The sequence below is a fragment of the Copadichromis virginalis genome, linkage group LG19, assembly GCF_057382275.1.
Source record: "Copadichromis virginalis isolate Kocher_CV1m ecotype Utaka linkage group LG19, C_Virginalis_male_GT1.1, whole genome shotgun sequence".
In the NCBI taxonomy this organism is placed as follows: domain Eukaryota; kingdom Metazoa; phylum Chordata; class Actinopteri; order Cichliformes; family Cichlidae; genus Copadichromis; species Copadichromis virginalis.
In genome coordinates, this window is record NC_140636.1 from 2,579,811 (window position 1) to 2,592,174 (window position 12,364).

General features: G+C 44.7%; 1 long non-coding RNA gene across 1 annotated transcript; it reads right to left on the reverse strand.

Moving 5' to 3' along the window:
* Window positions 1–5,694: 5,694 nt before the first annotated feature.
* LOC146685360 (uncharacterized) lies at window positions 5,695–8,713 on the reverse strand. Its single transcript, XR_014916929.1, has 4 exons — window positions 8,276–8,713; window positions 7,318–7,473; window positions 7,141–7,233; window positions 5,695–6,360 (listed from the first exon to the last, which is right to left on the reverse strand). It is a non-coding gene; the product is annotated as an uncharacterized LOC146685360 (long non-coding RNA).
* Between the last annotated feature and the right edge of the window lie 3,651 nt (window positions 8,714–12,364).

The following is a 12,364-nucleotide window of genomic DNA, read 5'->3' on the forward strand; positions in this document are numbered from 1 at the left end:
CTTATAAGCACACACACACAAAGTAACTCCACCAGAGTGCCCAAGCCCGGGTAAAGGAGCAGGGTTGGAATTGTGACATAAAAAAAAACAATAATTGCCAAAAGAAATTGAATTTGTAGTTCTAAATAAACTCTAAATGCATTTAGGACGTTTTTTACTCACTTTATGTCTCTTCCACGATGTTATTTCTCTCTCCAACAACATAGGTTACAATTAGATTAGCATGACCAATTATGCAAATTAGGCGATGACGTCATTTAGCGACTTCTAGCGACTTTTAGGACAACCAATAGCGATTTTCCTTACTGAGGAGTTGGCAACACTGGATCCACTGAGCGCAGCGCAAGCTAGCAAGACAGAAGCTAAGCTCGTTGCAACATGGCAAATTGAACCTCCCCCACCCTCATTCAGATCTGGCCTTTGGAACTATTTTGGTCTTCATGTGAAGTATGACCCTGATGGTAAGCTTGTCATGGACAAAAGTAAAACAGTATGTCGGATGTGCCACGCAATGCTCAATTACATGGGTGGGGACTAGTGTGTTAGCGCAGTTAGTTCGTTAACGTGTTGGCCATCCAGCCCCACGCACGGGGCGATCCGCGGTAGCTCGTTAACGGAGATTTGCCGTGTTGTGGCATTAACGTCAGTTCAGATTAACGCTGACAGCACTAGTGGGAACACAATGAATATGACTGCACATTTACTCCGACAGCATCCTAGTGCAAAGACAAGTGGAAGCAGACAAAAACAACAAGCACGCATGCTGCAAACTTTACCCGAGTCATTTAGACAGCCGTTAGCACAGTGGTTCCCAAAGTTTTTTTGCTGCGCCCCCCTTTGTTTTATAAGAAAAATGTTGCGCCCCCCCCCCCCCCCCCGCATGCACACGCACACGCATCCTCCAACCACACACACACCCATATTTTGCTCCATTGCGGTTTATTTCACACCTCAAACATTTAGTAAACAATTAAGCAAATACAAGTAATCTGCAATAAATTACAGGTAGTAAGAAAATAAACTACTAACTCTTTTACGCCACGTCCACACCTACTTTTTGACATCTAAAATGAAGATAACACTGTATATATTGTTTTTTACTTTTATGCTTTGTGTGAACAACTAAAGTAAGTAAGTAAAGTTTATTTATTAAGCGCTTTTCACAGACAGGCAGTCACAAAGCGCTGTACACAAATATTAAAATAAACAATACAATCAATAGACATTATACACAATGTAAAAGATCAAATGTAAAGAACGTAAAGAATATAAAATATGTAGATCAGGGGTGTCAAACTCAAATACACAGTGGGCCAAAATTCAAAATGGAACAAAGTCGCGGGCTAACATTAATATTTATTGAAAAAAAAAATCTTCCTCCAGATATAAGAATGAATCTTTTCTTATGGACTCAAACAAGTTTAGCTGAAAAACTGAATATGGAACAGCAAAGCTTAATACTAAACAATATATATATTAGCTGTATAATACCAGTAGGCCTGCTCTAATAGTAATTTGGTATGGCTTCGCGGGCCAAATGTAATTAGGCTGCGCGGGCCAAATTTGGCCCGCGGGCCAGAGTTTGACACCTATGATGTAGATCAACAAAAGGCTTGTTTGAACAGAAAAGTTTTTAACTGCTTTTTAAAAGAATCCACAGAGCAACTAAGGTGTGTTGCTTATGAAATCCATGAAGTGCTACAGAGAAAGTTACGTTTTATTTATGTAATTAACACATTTTGAACTCTTAAAGAAATATAACAAAAGGAAAGACACCCAGCTGAGCTAAAATGAGCCTTGACCTGACTTTTAAAAAGTAATTGGAAAAAAAGCTCTATGCTGCTGAAAAAGGAAAAATAGATATTTGCAAAATTCTGCCTAAATATGTATTTTACCTGGTTAATGTGTGTGGCGGGGAGTGGTCTGCAGCGCCGCTGCAGGGGAGGCGGACGCACCTGAGCGGCACCCGCAATCACGCCTCACCGCCTTAATGTCTGTGCTCTCTCTGCTGTTGTGTTGTCGGGCTGTGAGCTGAAAAGCTACAGCCGGCTGTGTGCGTATAGCAACCGTGTGTGAAAAGTGGTCAGTAAAGAGATGCTGAAAAGCGTGTTCATGGAAACATCGTCGGGTCTGCCGTGATATGTTTACAATGGGGCTTCTGCTCCTGAACCTCTGCGCACAGCGTCTGCAAATCAGGGCTGTACGAAGTCACTTTCATCTTTACGCAGGACTGTAAGCTGTCATCTGTGAGGCGTGAGCGGTGTTTGTTTTAACATAGTTCACGGTGGAGCTGCTGACATAATGTGGATCCGAAGATCCATAACTGGCCTAACTGGGGTCGAAAGTCTCATAAACGCACGGTGTTTCGGCGGGTATACCGGCTTCCGCGAGAGTGACGCTTATTTTGAGCGGTGAAAAAATAATATAATATAATTTTATTTTTATATTTCAAAATCACAATAATCTTCCAATTTAGAACTACAAGTTAAAAAAAGAACTAAACACAAATAAAATACACTTCAGCTAAATACTTCTAATATATTTTCCCAAACCACCCGCAGCGACAAGAGAAGGCTTTCCGAATTCAAAGGCTGCCCGAAATGCGGCCCTGAAATGCGTCCTTAATTTCCCTGAATTTTAAGGATGGGTCGGTGTAGCCTTCATGGCCCAACATATCCCAGACTTCATAGAAGAGGAGACTGCTACACACCTAGCGCTAGCATTAGAGGGAGACGCACTGCAGATACTCCTTGACCTATCCCCGGCAGAGCAGCATGAGCTCCAGGCCCTCACCGCAGCACTCGAGAGGCGATTTGGGCAGCGGCACTCCACTGATCAGAGCAGAGAGCAGCTGACCAACCGGAGCCGGGGGAGAGCCTGGGCACCTTTGCAGCAGACGTGTTGCTGTATGCTCGTCGTGGCTACCCAGAGTTTCCATCAGCAGCCCGTGAGGAGCTTAGCCTGCATGCTTTTCTGCGAGGACTTTTCCCAGAGCGACTACGCCAACACGTCCGCCTGGCCATGCCTCAGACCCCCCGTGAGGCGCTCCTTGAGGCTGAAAGGGCCGAGCCGGTGCTCACCTCGCGACCTAACCAGCAGGTGCCCCCCCCCAAACTACCCCCAAATCAGAGCCGCAGAATGCGACGGGGAGATCGCAGAGATGTCCCAGCTGCAACCCTCGGTGCCCCGGAGGCGTCCTCGTCGACCGACCGACCGTTGCTACCAGTGCGATGAGCCTGGCCACATGGCGCGTGACTTCCCAGCACCAGCCCCGAAGACCAGAACTACGCAGCCTCAGGGAAACGAGGAGGGAGCGGTGTAGCGAGGGGACCACCGCTCCAGCTTCCTGCCCCCCTCCAAGGACGATGCACAGTGGTGGGCCGAGTTGGGCACCTCAAGGGACTCTACCTGAGCTGCTGTGTTGAGGACCAGCCATGCCAGGCCCTGGTGGACACGGGGTCTACCTGGCGTGCTCCCTGGAACATCCGGGCCACTGGCGGAGGGTTGGGTGCCCACAGACACCCAGCTGATGACAGTGACAGGGGAGAAAACTGTTATGCGGGGGAAGAAAACGTTGCAGATCCGAGTGAAGGATCTGGAGCTGGTGCACGACTTCTGGCTCGCCGACATTCAAGACCGGTGCATCATTGGCCTGGATCTGCTGAGCAGCTGGGGGGCCTGCGTCGACACCGCGAAGCTGGCTATCACTCTTGGCGCAGAGACTTTTGCCCTCCAGCACGGCCAAAAGCAGGGAGCGGAGGGGACCAGACGAGACAGGCGTCGGGCAGCTGCCGCTCAACAGATTTCGGATGCCGGTTGCTCCAGGTCATCTCCACTCGCCTCAGCTTCTCAGCCCGACAAACCTCCCTCGACCGAGAACATCGAGGCTGTTGATGACCTTTGGCAGCGCAGCAGCGTAGGCCTCAATGTCGACCAGCGCCAGCGGTTGAGGTGCCTCCTGGACGAGAATGTGGACATCTTTGCCGCCAGTGACAAAGACTGTAGGCAGACGAGTCTGGTCCAGCACACCATCGACACCGGCTCTGCTCAGCCCATCCGTCTGCGCCCACATCGGCTGCCCCTCTCAAAACGGCAGGTAGCTGAAGAGAAGATCCGTGAGATGGCTGCGGCTGGGGTGATCGAGCCGTCCAATAGCCCGTGGTTCTGGTGGGGAAGAAGGATGGCAGCCCGAGGTTCTGCGTGGACTTTCACCGTCTCAATGCAGTCACCAAGAAGGACTTGTACCCGCTGCCGCGGATCGACGAGGCCCTAGATTACGTTACCGGCTCCAGTTGGTTCAGCTCCCTCGACCTAAGCAGCGGTTACTGGCAGGTGGAGCTATCCCCCGAAGCAAGGCCTAAGACTGCATTCACCATTGGACAGGGGCTGTGGCAGTTCAGGTTCATGCCATTTGGGCTCTGCAATGCGCCAGCAACGTTTGAGAGGCTGATGGAGAAGGTGCTTGTGGATATCCCTCGTAGCCGCTGCGTTGTGTACCTGGATGACCTGTTGGTGCACGGTGGCGACTTCGACAGTGCACTGTCTCACCTGAGCGAGGTCTTGAGTGCCATCCGACGAGCTGGGCTGCGGCTCAACCCCGCGAAATGCCGGCTGTTGGCGAGAGAGACCACGTTCTTGGGCCATGTGATCAGCGCTCGAGGTGTCGCCACTGACCCCGCAAAAGTGGCTGCGGTCCGGGACTGGCCGACTCCCTCGAACGTCCAAGAACTGCCGAGCTTCCTGGGCCTAGCCTCCTACTACCGTCGGTTCATCAAGGGGTTCGCGACGATGGCCAGCCCCCTCCACCGCCTGACTGACAAGGGACAGCTGTTTGGCTGGGGGGATGCCTGTGCTGCGGCTTTTGCACAGCTGAAGGAGGCCCTCACCAGAGCCCCAGTCCTGTCCTACCCCGACGCCCGGCAACCTTTCATTGTGGACACTGATGCTAGCAATGTAGGAGTCAGGGCAGTCCTTTCCCAGCAGGACGAGGCTGGAGAACGGGTGGTGGCGTACTTCAGTCGTGCCTTGGGGCGAGCCGAGAGGAACTACTGCGTGACCCGGCGGGAGCTGCTGGCCGTAGTGCTAGCGGTGCGGCACTTCCAGCCATATCTGCACGGCTGCCGGTTCCTCCTGCACACTGACCATGCGTCTCTGACTTGGGTCCTGAACTTCAAACACCCAGAAGGGCAGGTGGCCTGCTGGCTGGAGGTCCTTCAGGGCTACGACTTCGAGATCCAGCATCGGGCAGGTCAACAGCATGGCAACGCTGATGCCCTCTCCAGACGGCCCTGCGTAGCCGTCGAGTGCCGCTACTGCCTGCGACAGGAGGAGCGGGCCCAGGAGGTGCTGGGGGTGGCTACTGCTCAGGCCACAGCCAGCGGAGGGGGCTGGCTCCCATTGACAACGCAGCAGCTGAAGCGGGAGCAGGAGGCCGGTGCGACCTTGGTTCAGGTGGGGGCCTGGCTGGAGGCGGCGCAACGCCCCGCCTGGGCGGGGGTGTCGGGACAGGAGCCCGGCAGACGCCGGGGCAGGGGATGATGGTGGCACCCCATGTTCTGACCCAAGTGACTTTTCCCCCGCCGTTCGAGACCGGCCGGTGCGCCAAAAGAAGGCACCTGGACATTTGCAGGACTTTGTGTGGGGTAATGGGGTCGTCGGGGACTAATAACTAATAAAAAAAAAATCTTTCAACTTTACTTCTCCAAAACCAATTACATGTAAACATTTACAAGCTTATAAGAACGGGAAGACCAACTTTAAAACACTGGAAGACACAAAACTTGTCAACATTTTTCTATTACCTTTGCAAATCCCAAAAGCAATCAAAAAGAAAATGGTGGTTACAACCATGAAACTTTTTCTGAGCTAAATCCCCAGTCCTTTCATCCATCTATAGTAGTACAGATTAAAGGTCACATCACTCACAACATAACAGCAGACAAAAATAGACAACTTCCATTTGGCCAAAAAAAAGAAAGAAAAAAAGGTCACAGTTTGAACAAAAGATATAAAAAGGCCAAAATCAACTTTTGTGCTGGGTCTTGTTTGCCTAAGCAAACATCTTCATTTTCATTTGCTGCATCTTTGTACTGAGCCTTTGTCCATCCAGATTCATCAAAATCTTCTGACAGAACTCAAAAGTGTACTTGTGGTCATTTGGATAGCTCAGATCAAGTGCATAAATCAGTCCAAAGAGGACGATGAATGCCATGATGACACTACCGAGGTTGTTCATAACTGTAGTACCTTCAATGACAACTCCAACATCCTCTGGCTCCTGAATCCCTTCTCTTCTGATGGTGTAAATACAGTGACAGTTGCTGCAGTGGACCTCAACCGTTCATCCTCAGTGGAGGAGGTCTGAAAAACAGGTTGTTTCAGGTTTAAGGGCTCTGTCACTTGGAAGGGGACATATTATGCAAAACTCAGCTTTTGTATCCTTTTGTGCTGAAACATAGGTCTCTACCGCCTCTATAAACACTCCAAACATAAATAAAACCCGTCAATCTGTTTCCTATCAATAGTTTGGGTTCAGGTATTATGTACCTCCCTTTGGGAGGGGCTTGATATAGAGCAGGAGCTCCTCCAGTGTCTATCAGTGTGTGTGTGTGTGTGTGTGGGCTGGGTCAATTTCCCTTATTTCATCACAATTGGGAACCTTTTGAAACAGCTTGTTTTATGCACATTATTCCTGAAACCAGGAGATTGCTGTAATGGCAGTGACACTAGTTAGTGTCTTGATGCAATCTGCTGTGTTCCTTATAATGAAGACTTTTTACTAATTGGCATAATAAACTGAACTCCACTGGAGTGTTTACTTTCTGAAGTGCCTTGTTGTGATATACCGCTATATAAATAAACTGAATTGAAACACTGACAGAAAATGGATGAATGTTTTGTCCACATTTACTGTGTTTATAGAGGCAGTAGATACCTACATGGCAGCACCAAAAGAATGAACAATTGACTTTTTGCTGAAACTGTCCCCTTAAAAAGTGCTCTACTGTGCAAGTTTCAACAATGACTATTAAGAATAATACATATTTCACAATTATATTGTCTCTTTTGAATATATGAGGATTTTGTGTGCGATGAACCTAACTCAAATTGAATCTAGAAAAGAAGGTGTGATAAGCGTACCAGATACTCCTTGAACAGTAGGTCTGGATCTTCATTAAAGTAGATCACCAGGCTTTTAAGAGTATGCTCCCTCTTTATGTCGATGTCATCATACTAATGCAAGGGTGGAAAAAAAATGGTGAAAAAAATGGAATTGATTGATTGCATTTAATTGATGGGTTTATCATTAGTACCGACCAAACTACTGATCGCCATGATATCCTTGATCTTTTGGCCCTTTGCTCCTTTGCTCCCCTGAAAATTTTGCATCAGCTTGTCTGTTAAATTGTCCAGCTGAGCCAAGAACTTCGCCTGCAGGGGTTTTGTAGTGATCTGCAGGAACTCTGCATTCACCTGGAAATAAAACATACACAAATATAATAAACTATAAGTTTAAATACAGACTGCTGAATCAACACACTGAAAGTTGCTAAACATTTGAACCATCAGTGAAGTTTGTCAAGACCTAAACTGTTTGTAGCTGAGTTTAGGAATATATCGCCACCTGTTGCTTTGGCATGTTCCTAGCAGCGTTTTCCTTCATTTTTGCGTTTACCTGTGGACGGGATTATTTTTTAAAACGAAAACGGAAAATCTCCGTTTTCAAAAATACCTGTGTAAGTGTGGACGTAGCCGAAATCTTTTATAATAATAAATAGGTTTGAACGTCATGGGAGTGCGCATTGTGCTGCCTGCAGTTACTCTTCCGGCCACATGGTTCGCTTTTGGTAGCACCCTCAGTAAACTATGTAGTGCTTTTAAAGACACCTCAAAACTATACTTTCTACTAGAAAATGGCATATAATAATAAACACAGAATACCATATTTTTAGATTATAAAAAGAAAACAGTAAGAAAGAAGTTAGCTATAGGACATCATCTTTCATTGAGCACAATGGCTAGCTGCTAATAAGCTAGCACACGCTCCGACTTAAAAGTTGGCAGCTACACAATTTCTCCTCTAAAACAAGGCACTTTTGAAAAGACCTGGCTATATTGTCAAAAAAAAAATAGTATTCAAGCAGAGAAGAGAATGGTAGCACCACCAAAAGTTCAAAAAACAACTGTTACAAGCTTCTATGATAAATAGCATTATAGATTTAGCTGATAAAGAAATACACAATTGGATATATGGAAAAATAATATGTTACCTTACCTGAAGGTGTAGTTTTATCCAAAAAGTACAGAGAGGCCAAGAGCAGCTGGATTCATTTAGGTGATCCTGAAAGAGCGCAAAATTTTCAAAGAAGGCGGACCGTTGTGTAACTCAGTAACTTTGTGTTCTTGTGACAAAGACTGCTTTGAGAGAAAATAATTTAGGTTCACCACACGAATAATAATTGCAGTAATGCTGGAGTGCTACATTTGCGTTGAATGAGATTAAAAATAATGTTTAAGCTTAAAGAGGGGCTTGAATTGATTTCTTTGAGTTTACAAATACTTAAGTGCAAAAATGTACTCCTCCTACCCCCAGTGCCCCAACAAACTCATTCATTTTGTGTTCAGAATCAGCCTCTGCTGGTTTTGAATAATTTTAGGTTTACACAAAGAAAATCAAATTAATTTGGTATTTTTTAATTGCATTTGTGAACAACTAACATAATTTGCATGTGTTCTTTGAAAGGAGGACCTGAATCTGTTTTTTGAGTGTGGCAGATGTAAATAAATGGCTGTGCTCCCTGGCTAAGAGGGCGGGGGAGCAAGACCGAACAGAATTCTGTCTCCTCCTTGTCTTAGCTTGCCACAATATTATGTGCATTAGCAGTTTTTCAGTGTGTGCCCAGTCACATCCGCCTGTTTTTTCTCAGTGAATACAGACTAACAAACTTGTGTCCATTTAGTTAACTGGTTGTACCTAAAATGTTTTAGTTAAACAGTTAAACAAGCTAGTTTGCCATGGGGTGGGCTGTGTGTGTGTGGGGGGGGGGGTCTTCACTAAAGTCGGTTTATTTGGTGCATGACACCTATGCAGTACTCATTAGGAGAGAAAGTGCATGACGTGGGGCTTTATTTCATGTTCTGGGGCAGTGAAGGTAATGTACTGATAACATGTTAAACACACACAAATACCCTACAAATTATTTTAACTGATTTATAGAGAGACTGAAAGGAGGGCTTAAAGAGATAAAAACATGACAACAAATACGTAAAATTTATTTTTTTCTGTATTGATATATGGTGCTTATCCCTGCTGAAGGGCAGATTGGTTTTGCTTCAGAGCAATTCTCTAGTGCTGTTATGTAGAGGTGTTACAGTTAAGGTTTTAATAACATTATTTTATTTATTAGTGAAGATTTACATATTTTATGTCACATTCTGTAAGTAAAATTTTCTGGAAAGGTCAAATTAACTACTGTAACTAAGTATTAATGAAAGACCTTGATGTATATATGACTATAATAGATGTAGTTTCTGGGTCATTTGGCAGAACTGCAAAATGGCCAGAAGGAGGCAACTGCTGTGGTTGCAAACAGGCTTTGGGTGGTATGGAAGCAAGGGCAACTATGGAACTGCTCAGCAACATGGGACCCATAGCTAATAAATAGTAATATGACAAAAAATAACAACTTTGTGTGGATGTAACCTTGTGAGATTTGAGATTTTGACAGCATTTTTATGTGACAACTTCTCTTTTTAGATAAATGCAGAGTTTAAGCGCATTACCACCATGCCACTGCAGTCCAGATTACTCTCGCAGATAGATGTGCTATCTGACAAACTAATAAAGGTCTTCAAAAGGTGAGGAGGACAGATAGGAAGAAGACTGCAGAACATTCTGGAGCCCACGGCCCAGGTAAGAAAAAAAATTAATTTGTGTATACACTTTAGGGAAAATAATAATTTTAACAAAATGCTGCTTGTCACTCTATGCCAGGAGTATGTTGAAAATCACCTGGGATTTTCACAATTTACCATGGGTGCGTTTTTCTTTTTTCTTTTACCTGCATTAGGACCATGTGTGGAGTTCATAGTTGAACACCTCTCTATGCTCTGACAGTATTCTGCTTCTATGCATGGAGATTTCACTTCATGCATTACCTTTTTGAGCATTCTGAGGACTCAAATCACATGCTGTAATGAATCCATTTTTGTTCACCTAAAGTGTTAATGTTAACATTTTTGGGAATAGTGACACAGATTAAAATAAGATTTGGTATAATGTTCTTTGACCAGTGTTCTGTTGAATTAAAATTTGGAATTCTGCATTTTGCCACAGATGAAGCCATTATCCAATGATCTAATAAGGAAACAACCATGGGAATTTACATCATAAAGTCAAGAGATGCCAATGGCAGCCCTGAGGACATCGGGATAGTCCTTGAAGGCCAGAGAGTCTTGCTGGATTTGGATAACTATACCCTAGCAGCTGCAATGCTGTTTGGACTAATGTACACTTTGAACCTCACCTGCCCACTGGAAAAGTATACCTTTGAGGTATTATAGAAACTGGTTATGGAGCTCAAAAGCAACAGCCTTTCAAAGAAGGCCCATGTTTTCAGGACCAGACTGTACGATTGAACAGTTTTCCAGTTATGATGTGGGAACAACATGTTTACCTCTTCGAATATGTACCATCCTTTCTTTTAAGCCAGCACTGGTAAAGTTGCAGTACATGGTGAAACTTATTTTTCTGGCACTTTTCAACTTGGGGCCTTTATTACTGCAGTTTCCACTTTTCAATCCATGGCTCTTTTGAAAAAAAATTCAAACTTTGAATGTTCATTTTTCTCAATGGAAATGGTGCCTTGCACCAATTTCACCAGTTTGCAATTTTTTTCCCAAGGTGCACCACTACAAACAGATTGCATCGTCTAGTATTAGTGATTGTGATGTTTAGTGGGCGATCATGGCTCAAGAGTTGGGAGTTCGCCTTGTAATCGGAAGGTTGCCGGTTCGAGCCCCGGCTTGGACAGTCTCGGTCGTTGTGTCCTTGGGCAAGACACTTCACCCGTTGCCTACTGGTGGTGGTCAGAGGGCCTGGTGGCGCCAGTGTCCGGCAGCCTCGCCTCTGTCAGTGCGCCCCAGGGTGGCTGTGGCTACAATGTAGCTGCCATCACCAGTGTGTGAATGTGTGTGTGGATGACTGGATATGTAAAGCGCTATATAAATACAGGCCATTTACCATTTTAGTGATAGAAGCAAGCCAATACTAATCAGTTTAGGTCTCTTGGTTTTGTGCCTGTGGGTTATAATGTTATTTTAAGTCTCTTCTTTGTGTCATTTTAATAATTACACCCCTGTTGCCATATTACCTTATGGCTCTTACATTTAAAAAATCTATTTTTTACATAAGCGCGATGTCATAGGGCCCCACAATGTTGAATTCAGGTTACAGCAGATAACTTTGAGGAATGTTGTGGAATGTTTTTCAAGAGATGCATTGTACAAATATGACTCATGTATATTTTGGAAGCCTGAATTGAAAGTCCATTGTTACAACTGTGTAGTATTTTCAAAAATACAGGTCATTGTTCAAAAATGTTTTGCTTATTTCTTTGATTGAAGAGAAAGTGTGCAGTACATAGAGTAAGATCAGCCTTAATTTAGTTTTACTTATTGAACACTCAATTATATATTAGATTATATATTATATATTAGAAATTTGTTATAAAATAAAATAAGCTTACCATAAAATAATCTTGTCAATTTAACATATAGTAGTCAAATACAATTAACACAAAAAGTTCATGTCTGATAAACAAGTGGTTTCTATAAATATTTGACCAGAATGAAAAACATAACAACAACATAAAGCCATGTTCATGTTACCAGAAAAATGTGTGCAGGTATAACATAAAAAACTAAGGTTAACCAAACATAACTTAATTTCGTGCAACCGATGTACATTTTTTTTTTTATGTTTATCCCACTGATTATTTTTTTCAGTGTGGGATCCTGTTTGTCCGTGATTTAAACAGCCCAGCGCTGCTCCCGACGAAGGGAAAACCAATTCTGCAGGGGAGACCTACCTCGGCACTTGTGCAGGTGAAGCCAAAGGGAAGATATGCTTCACCATATTTTCTAGTCTTTGGCTTAGAATGAAGTTGGTTTGGAAACATATTCAGCTATGCTTCATCTCCTGCTTTGTGTTTCTGTAGGCGCCCTGTGTTAGCAGTGTACAAGCATTTTGTTTCCCCCCCTTGTCATCCCGCGCCCCCCTCTGCCATGGCTCTGCGGGGCCCCACACTTTGGGAAGGTCTGCGTTAGCACATGATTCTCCTTATGGGGACCTAGTGATGGCCCG